General features: G+C 40.0%; 1 pseudogene; it reads right to left on the bottom strand.

Moving 5' to 3' along the window:
- Window positions 1–5,278: 5,278 nt before the first annotated feature.
- LOC143649414 (ubiquitin-associated protein 2-like) lies at window positions 5,279–8,556 on the bottom strand (annotated as a pseudogene).
- Window positions 8,557–14,795: the final 6,239 nt, after the last annotated feature.

Below are 14,795 nucleotides of genomic sequence, written 5' to 3' on the forward strand. Positions count from 1 at the left end.
AAGATGTGTCATCCCTGACCCACTTGGCAGAAGCTGATGACTCAAATAAAAGCAGATTTAATTCAAATAGTAGCAAGAATTTCTTTGCTTATCATTTATTGCTACAGATGCAATGTGAACTGGTGCATTGAGAACCTCTAACCCACAGATACACAGAAAAGTCCAAAGGAGCTATCCAAGCAGATAAGAGTTAAGTTAAACTGGCCTCAGCTGTAAATCCCTTTCTGCATATCTTCCCACAGCAGAATGGCACTGCACTGCCAAAATCTATGCAATCATTTGTCATGCAAATATTACATTTCTGGATGCCAAAGAATGGGAAGACAATGACACCTGGAACTAGGGTATATTCACCAAAGACCCATTGTAAAGTGAGATCACGTTGGAAAATGTGCAGGTGTTGATCTCCAACAGCTTTATTCAAGGAAATAAAACATTTGGGCATTGAGCCACTGGTGCTTGTTCTTAGCCTATGCTGTTTTTAACTACCTAGTGGGATATTAGTCTGAGATGGACTCTGCGTTTGCAGACTTTCATTGCCTTATAAATCCATTTTTTGGAGCTAAAAATTGCAATGGAATGGAATTCCAACCATACTAAAATTGTAGAAGGATAACACTTAAAATTGATTAATTTATTTACTAGCATACTGCTAAAATAAATCCTCATATGGATAACTCATCTTTGGTGATTACCCCACTTCTTCAAGAGAGTTGGAAAATTCAGACTAACCTTAAATAAATGGCCTTACTTTCTGTAAATAGTATTTCCTCATTCCTCAACATTCATTACCGTATGTGTAAGTCCAACTGAAACTTAATTTCCATAGTGAACCAGTTCTTTCACCTATCTGCTGACTTCAGCCCTGTGCCAAATTCTCAGCCATTCTTTCAAGCCATAAAAACACTCAATGTTCCACTTCTCAAGTGGAATGCTCCAAAGGTAGAATGGTCTACCAATGGTTTACCAATAGTCTACCAACAGTCGAATAGTCTACTAAACACCAAGGTGAGCCTGCTGCTTTTTTCCTGATTCACAGTTCCGAGAAGATCAGTGCTCATCCTCTTGGGGTTGTTGTCCATTCATCTGGGCACCAGGGCCCAGTAATTTACCTTTGGAGGCTTCTCTGAGCCCTCAAAATACCAAAGGCTCATGTCGGTCCATGTCATCCCAGAGCAAGGAAAGGTCGCAGAAAAGGAGATTGAAAGATGAATATTACTATCTTTTGGGTTGCATTCTTTTGAGGGCCCGAATATATTACAGAGTTAAATAAAATTTCTTTCTCAGTTTTTTTTGCAGTACTTTTTCTCCTTGAGTCCCAGATAAAAGTTCAGAGAACTGGCACAGACTTTGAAAGCAGCCAACACTCTTTTCAAGATTCCTGTCTGAGGATTTAGGTTAGGATAGTCATTCTTCTTAGGACGAGTTCCTTCATGAGCTGTTTCTTTGTTCCCTGCAAATACGCATCTCTTGAGTCATCATATACAGTTGCCTTCTATCTAAAGCCTTACATCATTTCAACAAACATTAACTGAATCTCTGTCATTGAATAGTCACTATGAATAATTTTTGACTACTTACAATGCACTGATTTTTATTTGTTGAAAAATTGTTGTGCTACGTGGCAGAAATAAAATCCTAAGGAAGAATTTAATTATTTTTTTAGCTAACAACTAGACATTACAGTGAAATAAAAACAAGTTTGCTATAAATATTGCCTTGTAATTCATATGCAGCTTTTTTTTTGCATCACTACATATTATTGAAATTTTCTGCATAGCAGATGCCAAAGCTTCTCATGAACTCTCCCACTTCCACCAGCTTACCCTTTCTCAAGAAACTGGAGACCACACAGCACAATGACTGCACCCTCCAAAGAATTCCCTCAAAAGTCTCACCAAGCCACCAATGAATTCTTTGCCGTGCCCTTTGTTGCTGATCATGAGTTATGATCCTTGATTGAAGGACTGATTTCAGAATTTCTTTGAAAATCTTTCATAAGCATTCTGCCATTTTACTTCAGTATGTAGAGATTTTTCACACCTCCTGAATTACTTTTGGAGTATTTGCTGAAAACATGAGGCAACAAGGTACATTTTGTGTTATATACTGTTACTCACTTTTTAAAATTTTCTTTAGTAGTAGCGTGGCTTAGACCTATGTATCACAGAAAAACCTGTTCTTAATTTAAATCCATTGCTGTGGGTGTGAACCCATCATAAATAGGAAGTTAAAGTGTGGCCCACCTGATTAGGACGGGTCATAATCCTATTGCTGGATTGCTTTCTAACCTGAATGAAATTCAGACGGAAAGAAAAAGCCATGGGAAGAAGCTGGAAGTCTCTGGAACCCAGAGAAGCCAGGAAAGGAAGCCATGTGCATTGCATTTAACAGAGCTGCCACAGACTAATGTTTGCCTGTAGCCAGTCCGAAAATGTCACAGTCTTCTGGGAGAAAGCGTTGCTTTGATTTGCTTTGATTTTGGACTTCTAACCTTAAAACTTTGAGCCAATAAATTCCTGTTGTTTAAGCCAAACCATTGCATGGTGTGTGTGTGTGTGTGTGTATGTGTGTGTGTGTGTTTTTTGCAGCCAAGAAGCAAACAAACGGTGACAGCAGTTGTCTAGAAGGGCTAAATTAATGTGGGATACATTTGACTCTCTTTTCACAGCACATGTGCTTAAAATTCACTGATCAAAGAACAATGGTTGCTAAATATCTCGGTAACTTCTTTCTTGTCATTTCTCTGTATTGTAACTCTTTCACTGAAAAACGTTGGAGATGCCAATTCTTTCATCAATCGAATTAGATGTCTATGTCTGAGCCACACCCCCTCCCCCTTTTTTGTCAATGATGAGAAAGATAGTACAAATGTTAGCATGCAGGGGAAGGAAGTATGGGAAAAGAAGTAAGAGAGAAGCCTGAGATCCACACGTGATATCAAAATATTATAACATAGAAGTAAGGTTTTGAAATAATCAAAGATTGGTTTAGTGTTTGTTATCTTCTTTTGAATTCTTTTTACATTAAGTCCTTTTTCCCAATTCATTACCTCTCTATGAAAGGATAACTGTAGGTGAAAGTCTTCAAAACTCTCTCATACAGATACAGCATGTATCTTCCACTTCAGAAGCTTTTCAATTTTTATTTAAAATCTTCAAACATTACCATTTCACATTAGTAACTGGGCACAAAATAAAAATTATCCCTTTGAGAAAACAGCATTTCACAGAAACTAGCAGTTATACAGTGATCATAAATCTTTTTTCCTTCTTTAAATGAAGTGATTGAGCTGTGCAGACTTCTATTAAACTTGGCAGAAAGGAGAAATCTATGAAGATTATTCTCCTCACTAAAATAGTTTTGAAGGTAGAAAATCATATCCCGGTGCTCTCTATTAGAGCCCACATTGGGCTCGAGGCCTAGACAGCTTAAAAAGTATTACTTATAGCATGAAATCTTCTGTAAAGAAAGAAATAAATCGCTAAAGCTTTAATTCAGGTGTTTAGGTTGGATAAACTTCCAAAAGAGCAAATAGTTATCCTTGGATTACCATGGATTTAAAAATGGGGTTAAAAACAGACATATTTGTTGCTTTTTTTCTTTCTTTCTTAGAGAGAGGTATCATTCTCACAGCAATCTAGTTAATGATACACCAGCTAAAAAAAATAAATAAATAAATAAAGGCAATGTACATCCTCAGAGAAATCCTGATAGAAAGTATCATAAAAACAGCAATTCACTTTTAGATAGCACTTTTACAATTGACAAGGCATTTTCAAATTTTAATCTTGCATTTTCAAAGTATATTTTCGAAGTGCATATTATCATCCTCATTTTACAAAAATAAAAGAATATAGCTTTAAAAAGTAAGACTTTCTTAATGTCATGTAACAATTTAATGATAGAACTGGGACTCCAATCCATATGGCCAGCCTTTTTCATACCAAACCAAAGACCCTTTGTACTACACTACAGCTGCCTTAGGCAGAATTCTCATTATCTGATAGGGGAAAATCAATAAGTAAGCATAATACCTTTCTTCAACGATGGTTCCTAACTGGCTTCCATGTAACATGGAGGAAGCATCATGCTAGCATTGAGAATGATGAAGCTATATCTGTCAGGAAAAATTGTGGAAACCTTTGAAATGGGCACAAAAATATTGGGTATCCTTTCAATGGAATCCTGAGCATTTGCTCACACACTATCTCAATCTATAGGGGTCTGAGTTTGTCTTGACTGGACCTTACAACCCTGTAAAGTTATCAAAAACACGGATGGTAACAAAATAATTCTTGTCCATGAAGACAAGGTTTTGTCCATGGAGATGCAATTGATTTCCACCCTGTGGATATTGACCAACTTTGCATCTATTAGCAAATTCACTTTTTGTATTTCAGATGGTGTGGTGGTTTGAAGCTGTTACGTACCCCAGAGAAGGCCCAGATAAGGCTGTGCCCTTTTTTTTTTAATTTGCTAATTTGCTCTCAGAACTTTATTAAGTGGAATTTGCCTGAAATAGCCACCCACCTGGTTCAGGACAACTGGGAGAGAGGAGCCTTTGCTTGGAGACATGTTCTTTATTTGTAAAGGGAGGCTGACTTGCTGAACATCTGATCCTAAATTCAGATTATTTTTTAAATGGTCAGCCAGAGGGAAACGAGTGTCTGGGGACATGAACAGACCAGAAGCAGAAGGCCCTGATGCAAAAGACAAACAGATTCCCAGTGTTACAAGAGGTCAGGGTTCATCTCTGCTCTTCCCAGATCAAGAGCTGGCAGGGGGAGGGACATGACAAGTGGCAAACAGAACAGTTTATCAAAAAAAAAAAGAGTAATTACACAGGGTTGAGAAAACTCAAATAATGGTTTACAAGGGAGCAAGATTAAGTCATGATTCTCCTTCTTTGGCACCTGACTCCAACACTTGGACTACCTTGAACCAGGCAGCCCAGGCATGGGGCCTCATGGAAGGCCTGAGAGGAGGGAGTGGGGCTTATTTTGCTGCAGTGAGAATGGGCTTGAAAGGGAGAAGCAGGGCTGCTAAGAGCAACCCCACCCACCTCCATGCCCCCAAGGCTTCCACCACGTTTACATCATAAATACATTACCTGCAAAGGCCAACCTGGAAGGCAAGCTCTCCCCAGAACTTCAGGTAACTAGGGATATAGGTCTCAGGGATTCTAGAAAAGGATCTTGGGTTCCCAGAAATGGGCTCTGTGTGTTCTCTTCTGCCCAGGGAAGGCCCTGCCACAGCCCATCACTCCCTTTGGGGTTCAGTTCATCCAATACAGAGAGTTGGGGTAGGTGGGTGTGGAGGCTTCAACCTTGGGCTGCAGAGAGTTGGGCTGGCTGCGTTGACCTGAGCCACTCTGGGCATCCTAAGGAAGATGGTGGGGCAGAACCTATGAGTGGGGCTGCTAGCAGGAAAGGCAGGATGTATGAGAACGGAGCGGGCACACAGCCAGGGGCTGCTCCAGGGGCTAAGGACCCAGTGGAACCCAAGGGCAGAAGGGCAGGATGAATGATGGAGGGGTCCCTGCATGAAATCCCTACTTTCAAAAGTCTGAGTTGTTGTAGATGGAACCAGTCATAACAGATTGACCTGTAGTGCTTAAAGACACCAATAGTCCTTTGCCAGGCCTGGAACCTGCAGACTTGTTTTGTGCCTGCGATGAACCCCTATTGTCCCCCTTGGTATAGATGCTGTCTGCTGCTTATTGGGTCAGGTCGTTGTAAGTTATGCTGTTGCTGTGCTGGCCATAACAACCAGCCTGCTAGAAAAGTGAGGTCGGGCGCTGATATTCACAATGTGCTACTTGGCTGAGCTGGAAGGACAAACATACTGGAAAGTACTGGTCACACCTGCACGATAGGGGAGACCAGTGCCACTGTAGCCAGGTGGCAGTGCATGTTTCAAAAAGGACTGTTTGATGGGTCTGAGATTGGCTTTGTTGTGGCTGAGCCAGTATGGTGGGGGGCACAGGGGATGCAGAGTCACCTCTGCCAAACTTGGTGACATCACCTAAAGCATGGATTATTAGCTAGGCTCCCATCTAGGCTGGCAAGGGCTGTGGGCATAGTAAAGGGAATTCTGTAGTAATTCATTGGCAGGTGTGACTGCAGCATCTGGAGCTCAATATAGCCATAGATCAGAGAAGCACGAAGCAGTCCTTGGGGGCCCACAAGGTACTGGTGATGCAGAAGTGGAGGAACAACTTGGGGCAGGTTTTGGCATGCCTTGCCTGAGGTCACCAAGGGTGCAATCCTGGTATTGCTGCTGGGTGCACTCACAGTGGTCCCAGCCAGGCAGAGACTCTTCCCTGTGTTCACACTGTTGGGCAGACTGACCCTTGAAGATGCAGCACTTGAGGCAGAGGTTGCTGCCATGGAAAAGGTAGCTGAGAATTGGAGGGAAGAGGTACTCTCCTTCGTTGGCACATATGTGCAGCACGCTCGAGGAGACTGCTGCATGCACAGAGGAAAGGCTGCTCTGGTGACTGGAGAGAGAGCTGCTAAGCTGAGAGAGGGGGCTGCTGGTAGGTCACCAGGCTGAGACACGGACGGCAGCGTGACAGTGTGCTGGGATGCAGAGGGTAAAAGTGTAGTGTGACAGGTGGTGCTGGGTTAGGAGATTGGAGAGTGGGAGAGTCTGTTGTCTTTGGAGCTGCAATGGAGAAACTAATGTCTAGAGTCTGCTGACTTTGACCATGTCCATTTCCCTTCACGTTGGTTTCTGGAGCTGACTCGAGAGTCTCATGAAGCTTTGGTATGCGATCCTGTTATGCACTGAACTCTGGTCATAGAAGTAAAATTTGTTACCGGACTACAGAAGCTCAAGCTGAGTTTGTCACACTGGACAAGGTAATGACAGAACTTGTACTGTCAGCACTGGTCATTGGTATGGAGGTATTCAAAGGATCACTAAGGGATTTAGAATACAAGCTGATGGGAATAATCTGTTTAGTATTTTTGCTGATTGGAACTGATGCAAATTCTGACAGAGAAAGTTCTGAGCCAAATTCCAGGACACCAAACTGAAAACTTAATCCTGTGACATCTGTTGAAACAGGCATTTCCGCTACAGATGCTGGAGGTATCCACCGCTTAGGAAGCTGAATGTGTTTAGACTGTGGTTGGTGGACAGACACAGCCATGTTTTCAATGGTCACACCGCGAAGTTGCGAGTTTGTTCACAGTGGAAGTACTGTCTCTGGGTGTTGATTCTCAGAGTTTTACCTGGGAACAAAAGGACTCCAACCCAGAGGAGGAACAGCAGTTGCCTAGGTCTGGTGCTGTTGTAACTGGCTCAGCTGGTTTAGAACTGGGGATGGTACAAGCTGAGATTTGAAGTCAAATTAACTGAGGACTGAGAGCTGGGATGCTGGGGACTTGAGGTTCCAAAGAGAACCTGCTGTGGAAGGACACATACTCTTCTGCTGTGAACTCTGGGTAGTGCTAAACTTGCTCAAACTTGAAGCTTTTAACTGGTCCAAATTCGGGGAACTGATAATGTTCCATTTTGAAGATGCTAGCTCTCCAAATCCTAAGCCAAGGATGGATGACAGACTCTGGGGAGAGCAGGAGTTGACAATAGTGAAGTTGCCCATTCCTAGAGCCATATAAATGTTGTCTTGAGAATTTTGGAAGACGAGGGCTTGGCCAAAGTCTTGCTATTGGGAAGATTCAAAAGAGTCGACTTCTGAGACTTGGCTAAGAGGAGCAGGCTTCTGGAGCAGGACTACCAGATCAGTGCTTTTCCCAGGTATGACAGGATTTTATGCTGGAACAGATGAGGCAGTAAAAACCTTTGTTTAGAAAAAACTTCTATCCAGTCTTCTGTTGTCCATGTTCTACAGAGTTCTTCCAGGTTCCATTTAGTTTGTCTCCATTATTCTGAGCATCTTCCGAACCAGTTGATTTTGTCCCACAGCCATCTTCAGATGGACTATCTGAACACTCTGCAGGATTAAATGTCCCCATGCCTTTGGGTTGAGAACCTTCCTTCTCTTCTCCCTCTGCCACATCCAAATCTTCTATCTTGGGCTCTCTTGCCATGGTCTGAAGACTTGTCCCCTAGAATGCAACCAATTCCATTTTCTTCGCCTCTAGATCCTCTGCCATGATGGACACTTCTTCCTTGCCGATTGTTGTTTCTGTGTCCATGACTCACTTCTCTCTCACTTCTTTTCTCCCTATTCTCTTTGTTTTCTGAACTTTATTTTCTTAAATTCTTCTTCCTCCCCCCTATAGTCTCCCAAGAAGCCGTATTTGAATCCCCTTCCAGCAATATATTGATAGCTTTGTCCGCATCTCTATTACTGTCATGTAGGGACACTATGCATCCATCCTGATTCCTCCCTGTCACCTTAATAAACTGTTTAACTTTAGCTTCAAAGTCTGAATCATTTGTATCAAAGATCACTTGAGTGAGATGTGTCTGTTCAACTGTTGCATGTACTACGTGTTTCTGTGGTTGTCTTGCCTGTGTCACTGAAATCTGTATTTTACACCCAAGCACCTTGTAATGGCCACTGCTCACCAAAGTTATCATATACAGGATATACAAAATAGAAAATTGCTGTTGCTCTTGCTATTTTCAGGACCCGCTGCCACTGCCTCTGGTTACCTGTCAATATACCTCTTAAAGTGGCGGCAGGGGCAGAGGCTGCCTGACCTGTCATGTGACCTCCTTGTCACTTGACCATGTCATTTTAATCCATTCCTTTGGGTCCAAACCTATTGTAGGTGAAGCTTTTGATTAGATTATTCCCACTGAGATAAAATCCAAGGTGGGTTTTAATCCCCTTCCTGGAACCTTTTATAAGAGGATAAAGGATGCATAGAAAAAGCCCAGGGAGCTCAGAGAAGCCCCAGAGAAGCTGTGAGATGAATTTAAGAAGCTCACAGAGAAAATCTCCAAAGAAGCTATGAAAGCACCCACAGAAGGAGAGGAAGCCACTGAACCAGCTCAAAAGTTCCTTTCTGCTTCAAACCTTTGCCTGAATCAGACAATCCTTCCTCTATCTCATGTGTAGCATATATACCTCCATATAGTGTTGGTTCAGTTTGTCTTGTAGTATGTAATTGTTGGTAATTTAGCTCATCACATTCTCCCTCTGCAGAATATAATCTCCTTGAAGTTAGGGCCTTGATTTATGCATCTGTGTAATTCTCAAATGCATATTTATGATGTTGAAACAAATATCTGTTGAATCATTCTGTTGGCGTTAAAAACGCTTGAGAGACTGAAAATAATATCCTCTGAACGTGAGCTAAGGAGATTGTTTTCCCTAAAAACATTTTCATGAGATAATAAGCTTCAATTACTTTTCTTAGTATAAAAATATTCTGTAAGGCATTTCTCAGAAGTCTTTAGTGAAGTTATACTATATATGAAAAATTTGTGGGAGCTTTAAATACGTTATACATCTCTGCCAAAATATATGCAAACATTGTATTGAAGAAGAGAATAATATCAGAGAAAGGAGAACAGCAGTAAACTTTGCAGACACACGCACTGTTTCATAGCAACATTGTAATTTACTGAGCTCTGTTTTTACCAATAACACCTCACTACAGTATGCATGTGGGTGCATAATATATTCCAAATCTAATAAATACGAACATATTGGAGCACTTTATATGTCTCAAAGAATTGGCCAATTTGTATCACCTGAGGATTTGTACATTACTATTTCGATGATGAATAAAAATTCTCCATCACATTTGTTTTTGAATACTGCCCTTTTTCATTCTTATAAATCTACAGAGTCATAAACAAACAGTTTGAGTGATTATTCTTAATTGAATTCACTGGTTGTTTGGACATTTAAAGCTACATCCTATTAAATCAATGGAAAGAAGTTTTCCCAAACATCAGAAGCATTTATCAGAACTGGACTCAAAGTCCTGTCAATCAGCAAATGATTGCAACCAGAGAACACATCTCTTCGTCTACTCACTTCAGCTCCATATGTCTACCGTATGTCTTACATTTGGCAGAAATCAATTAATCCTGACTAGTTTCTTTAAGAAAAGATGTAACATGATGAGTAAGAAAGTGGGTTTCCATGTCCTACAGACCCTTTTGTTCCACTTTTAGTTCTACCCCTTATTAGCTGTGATGTGAGAATGTGGTCAATTCCTTCCATTCTCAAAGCCCTAGTTTCCTCATTTTTAAAATAGAGATCATAAAACTTCATAGCATTACTGTGGAGGTTAGCTGCTTAGCATATTGACAGGCACATAAATTATTATTACAATTCTGCCACCAGTATTATACTTCACTTAGAGCTAGGAAAATGCAGTGATTATATGAACTTGATCACAAATGTACTGTGAATTATATAACAAACTATAAGCTCTATAGTTTCTATCATCAAAAGGAATTTAAAAAGACGCAGAAATCAAAGAAGGTATTTTCTTTCTTGTGTTATTTAGAGAATTTCTACCAAATCAAAATACAAAATAGTTCTGAAAAGCCAATCTTCACAATAAGAATGCATCTGAAAAGGTTCAAATGCTATTTATTAAAAAAATGATATATTATATAAGAAGATTTAGCACCAAGCTGCTTCCAAATTTCCTCTGATAAGACACAATCATCACATATTTCCCATCCAAATCACTTTGGCATCACAATAGGAATCAAAGAGTAAAAATAAAATGTATTTACTGTTTTGGTTGTCCTCCAAATATAGTCTACCCAAATAATTTAATTCACCAAATAAAAATTCAAAGAAAAAATGATGATATTTTGAAGGGAAATTAAATATTTATATTTTCTTTAAAAATCTTATCTGCTTTCAAATTAGTCACTTCTTAGATTTTGATATTCTGTCGTTGGGATTAACAGTGGTGACACAGAACGACATAGTGGTTGAGAATATGGGCTCTGGAATCCGAGTCTTGGTTACTGTTCCATTCCTACTGCTTAGTAACTGTGAGAACTTGTGTGATATGCCCAATTTTCCCTCCATTTTCTCATATATACAAATATCAATATGAATAATACCAATCTCACCGAGCAGCTGAAAGGACCACGTGGATGCACGTAAAATGCTTTAACAGTACCTAGCATATAAACGCATATTTAATGTCAGCTATTATTATTGATATGACATCTTGTATTTATAAACAGCAGGTGCCTAATAGCTATTTAAAATAAATAAAATAATAAAAACAGCTAGCATCTATTGAGCAGTTATTCTGAGCAAGTCTCCATAATGAGTACTTTTACATGAATATATTATGTCATATACATAATTGTTACCCCAAGATTACAGATGATGAAAGTAATGAGTACATAGTTTTCAGCTGCATACTTCAGCAATTCAGAGAACCAGATTGTTTTTATAGTCCTTCTCCCATTGCCAAGTATTGAGAAGGGCCCTTAGGGTACAAACACCTTCCATCAGGCCCATTCTTCTGCCTTGCAGATGTAGATAGGATTTTTACTTGAAATATCATTCTAAATTGGGTTCTCTAGAAACAGAGTCTCTAAGTAGTGATTTTTGTGAAATCACTTGTGAAGTGATTTGTACAGGGTATACTCTTAGGAAAGGGGGAGAGATGTGGAAACAAGATAAGGCAGGTGAAGAAATCTATGCAAGAACAGGGCCACAGCTGGAGATTAGCTTTAAACTGGAGATTGAATTGCAATGCACAGTTGGTCTTATTTTAAGGCAAGGTCAGCTTTTGTATAGCATTGTACTCTGTGTGTATCAGACAGTCAGTGGCCTTTGACTATGCTAGGAATTGGAAGAAAGGCATATTATCTTCTGAGCAAAGTAGCTCTTATTTATCCAAAGGCAATGTTCTGTACAAGGTGTAGTTGTGAGCCCTTAGCCACCAGAGTTCCCTACAGATGAGGGAAGGGCACATGGGCCCATTAAAGGGGATCAGGGCAGGGCACCAAAGTCAAATACTGTAGACCACTCCTTGTGAAATTAAAATCCATTTTCTTCTCATATTAGGTTCACACCAGCCAGGCACTGCTTTCCCAGGATTCTGGTTGGTCACAACTACCAGGAAAACTTAAAAGGGGAAGGTTAGTAAGAGATAGACTAAGAGCTGTTGGCCAAGCCATCTTGCCCACTTGTTTGTTTAATGCTTCACTACACAGGTTGCTGTCTTGTGAGTATTATAGTGAAAGAAAAGGTTGCCATGCTTTGTGTCCTCTCCCATAGGTCCATCCACATGCTTTGTCCATGTGATGTTTTTATTATTGACTTTTTAATCTTGCTCCTTCCAGGACCCTGCTTAATGAATTAAACCTTCATCATTGCTAAGAAAGCATGTTTAGTCTTAGCTCATGTCACCTCTTTCCATATAAAGTAGAAGACTTGTTTCACTGCCTGAAGCTTTACTAACTGGGAAGTTTTCTCTTCTTGACTGTTTTTTAGGATTATTCCTGAACGGGTCTGTAGTATCAGCACTCCAAATTCATAGTAATGATCATAGTAAACTGATCCATCATTAAAGGAATTAGGATTTTTTCTTCTCCATCATTTAGTCCCATGAAGCCATTTATGTGAGTTGAAGAATAGGGTTTTCTGCAACAATAGCAAGTGACATAGAAGTCTGGGCCATTTGTTTGTGCAATTTAGTTGTGCTTTCTGAACCTGCTCATGTCAATCACAGATGTACCATTTTATAATGACTTTCTGCTGGATCACTCAATATTATGATTTTTATGTGTCAGTACATGAAGTTTAGTTTTCACCTCATACTCACCTGATGTTCCCTGTTTTCTACCAGGTAATATTAACTGGTCAGGAGCTCTTTTGAAATGCCACACATTTCTCTGCCAGAGATAGCATGGTCTTACTCAAAATTCATAAGGGTCTATGCTTTAATTATTGCAGCTTCTTAGATGCTTCTTCACAGATAATCTTAGTACCATAAAATAAAACAAATTATATGCTATAAATGGCAGTGATGCTTGTTGCTTGTACTGCAACCTAGGTCTGTGGAGGATACATTTTTCTGCTCTCAGCCCCACTCAAAGTTAGCCACCTTCCCCCTAATCTGATAAATGGGTCAGTGTTAATCTCCAAAGTACAATACTATTTCTACAACCCTCCCAAAAGAACTGCCAACCATTATGCTTCTCTTTCAGTGGTATGAAATGTAAGATGCAATAACTTGATCTATACCTTAATGATATATCTTGGCAGACCTCAGGCCAGGGGACACCATATCATTCACTGATATGGCAGAATCATGAATCTTTGTAGTGCATTTGTTTATGAAGGTATCCAGAGTACTTGTCAATTCCTCTTTATTGGTTTGGGTTAACAAGATACCATAAATATAGTGGAAAAACACTGTTCTGTGGAATGTCCAGACAGTCCAGTTAGTTTAAGCAACTCATCCTAATTTTTCCAGGACTTTTCCCATTTTATCACAGAAAGTCTTGTATTCTGGGAAAATGGTTCATCCCAGGCTAATTGGAGCATTTTGTCACCCTAATGCCAAGACTCACAGGAACAGACAGGATAGAGATAGAAAGAATTAACATAACCATTGGGCAAGGTCATGAATGTATTTTTTTATTGTGTGCCCATGTATATACATACAATATTTGAACCTCCTTATTGACATATCAATAATGAAATATACTAGAGTCTGTATAAATTTCCTTTAGTAAAGGTAACAAATTTGGTGTAGTAACTGAAATTGGAGCTAATATATTTTTAGGATTGCAGTAGTCAACTGTAATTTATCATGGTCCAACTTTTTTTTCCTATCAGGGGCCAAACTTGGGTATTAATTGGGGATATGATGAAAATAATAATACGTGTATCCTTTAGATTATCTCTGCCAGGCCTACAACCCAGGATAGGGTATTGTTTTTGAGTTACCATCTTGGACAGAAGCTATTTCAGGGCCTTCCACTTTGCCTTCTTTATTATAGCAAGTCTTACTCTACTAACTAGTTTGTGAGGCTCTGACAAAGGCTGTGTATGTCCAATTCAACCGCATTCTCGGGAACTGGAAAAATGACCACCAGGATGGTGTGTTGAGCAAGTTGACCCACTGTGAGCCTGAACTGACTTCCGTAAGCATTTATTCTAAGATCAGGCCTGTGACAAAGTGTTCAACTCTGGAGCATCAACATCTACTTGGACCTTTCTTTAAAATTCTCGGTATTCCCTTACCCAGTATGTGGATACCTAAGTAAATTGCCATAGTTCTTTTAGAGAGGAACTGGGGCAATCTTTATACATTTGAGTTAAGATTTCAAGGTCATTTCTCCTTCAGTCAATGAGTTCTACTTCTATCTGAGCACTGGTTTAAGTCTAGAAACTGGGCAGAGAATTTTGATGCTATGCTGGAGCAGCTTATTTTGGTATCCTATTAGTTCATTCTACAGCTTTCATATCTCTTTCTTCCTTTCTCTGATTCTCTCTGTTTCTTTTTCTCTCTCTCTCCCTTTCTTCCTCTTTCCCACTCTTCCTCTTCTTTTCTCTCCTTCCTTCCCTCTCTCCCTCTCTCTGTCTCTTTCTCTCCTCTTGCTGGCTGCCCATCTGCCTTGCCTGAGAACACCATGCTCTAGTAGCATCTCCATATATCATGGTGAGTCAGATATCTCCTGACTGCCATTCTGTCCTTGTTGTGCCATTTGGTAATTTCTTCTGCATTGTCTCTGATAGTGAAATGCTGCCACCTGGCTTTACTAGTCTGGTATACTATCGTCCTACTGAAACCAGTGACAGCAAGTATTCAATGGAGTCTCCTACCATTGGCCCTGGATTATAGGGAATAGCCACCATTGAGTTTTATAGG

Source organism: Tamandua tetradactyla, chromosome 11 (assembly GCF_023851605.1).
Source record: "Tamandua tetradactyla isolate mTamTet1 chromosome 11, mTamTet1.pri, whole genome shotgun sequence".
Classification (NCBI taxonomy): domain Eukaryota; kingdom Metazoa; phylum Chordata; class Mammalia; order Pilosa; family Myrmecophagidae; genus Tamandua; species Tamandua tetradactyla.